This window comes from Mandrillus leucophaeus, unplaced genomic scaffold (assembly GCF_000951045.1).
Source record: "Mandrillus leucophaeus isolate KB7577 unplaced genomic scaffold, Mleu.le_1.0 Scaffold258, whole genome shotgun sequence".
In the NCBI taxonomy this organism is placed as follows: Eukaryota; Metazoa; Chordata; class Mammalia; order Primates; family Cercopithecidae; genus Mandrillus; species Mandrillus leucophaeus.
This window is the reverse complement of record NW_012102676.1, coordinates 4,904,508-4,905,896: the sequence shown is the minus strand read 5'-3', so window position 1 is coordinate 4,905,896 and position 1,389 is coordinate 4,904,508. Positions and strand designations below refer to the sequence as shown.

The window sequence follows — 1,389 nt, the reverse complement described above, 5'->3', positions numbered from 1 at the left end:
TGAAATATCTGCCATCAATTCATCTTGTTGAGAATGTTTAGATTTCTCTTCTTTGAACTCTTTCTCTAGACAGAGGATTTCATCCTCAAGTTCAGAATTGGACCTGTTCAGCCTTTCACAGGCTGCCTCCAAACTTCGTACTTCTGCTGCCGCCTTCTCAAAGCTGGCATCCTCTAAAGATGACTCTACTTCATAGCCTTCATATTCTTTTTGAATAAGGCTAAATTTTTCAAGCAGTTTACATTTTTCTTCAGTTAGTCCAGAAAGCGTTGCAGCAAGTTTCGTTTCTCTTCCCACATAAAGCCGACTCCTAACTGATCTAAAACTTCTCCACAAAAAAAGGAGAACAGCAAAAAAATCCAACAACAGCTGCACATACCACCAAGTCCCATGGAAAACCATAAGGATTCGAATCTGGTCTCCTACTTTCAGGCAGTGCTGCCACAAGGCTGCGTAGCCCCTCCAGGACCAGCCCCAAATAGGGCTGAGGGGTAGCACCTGGCTCCTTCATAGAGCCAAGGCTGCTCTGGGGTCACCGCAGTAACACTGGCCACAACAAGCGGTGGAGAACACGCAGCCTTGGTTCTGGAACCCGAATCGGCACGCGGCAACCAAGCGGAGCAGACCACTGCGGAGCCAGCTGCAGGGGGAATTGGGGAATGCGGGCACTCCACAGGCCTCACAGCCCCATGCTGCCCCTCCCCACCCCCTCAGCCCCTTGTTACACTTTACATCCTGAGACAGCGCAGGTCAGAGCCCCACCCTCCTTGGTTCTGGCAGTTTTCACATCACATATTTTGAAGTTCTGTTGTTTGGTGAATACACTTTTAAAATTCCTGTCTTCTTCATGGATTAAACCTTTGATCATTATATAATCTCTCTGTTTCTGGTAATTTTCTTTGCTTTAGCTGATATACATACAGGCACTCTTGCTTTCCTTGCATTAATGTTTGTGTAAAATATCTTTTTTCATCCTTTTAATTTGGCCTGCCCTATATTGGTAAGTTTCAAGTGAGTTTCTTATACACAGCATACAAGAAACATATAAGAAAGGGTCATACTTTTAAATACCCTCTTCTATTATCTGTCTCTTGGTAGACCGTTCGTAATTCACCTGATTATGGATATTTTAGTGCATAAGCCTGATATTTTTTGTTTTCTGTATCAATTCTTGTTTCTCTGCTTGTTTTTCATGACTTCCTGTGGGTTGTTTGAATATTTGTGTTAGAATTCCATTTTGTTATTCATAGTATTTATAGTGTATCTTCTTTTTTATAGTTTTTTTGGTTGCATTTTATAGCTTAGTATATATTCCTTTATATATACACTATCACACTAAATTGGTGTCATCTGTATTCCAGTTTGAGTGAAGTATAACAACCTTCTGTC

The 1,389-nt window shown here is 41.7% G+C and overlaps 1 pseudogene across 1 annotated transcript; it reads right to left on the bottom strand.

The window, feature by feature from the left end:
* Positions 1-6: 6 nt before the first annotated feature.
* Positions 7-1,039, bottom strand: LOC105542416 (annotated as a pseudogene). The gene has a single exon (XR_001006468.1). The product of XR_001006468.1 is annotated as a cTAGE family member 4-like (transcript).
* Between the last annotated feature and the right edge of the window lie 350 nt (positions 1,040-1,389).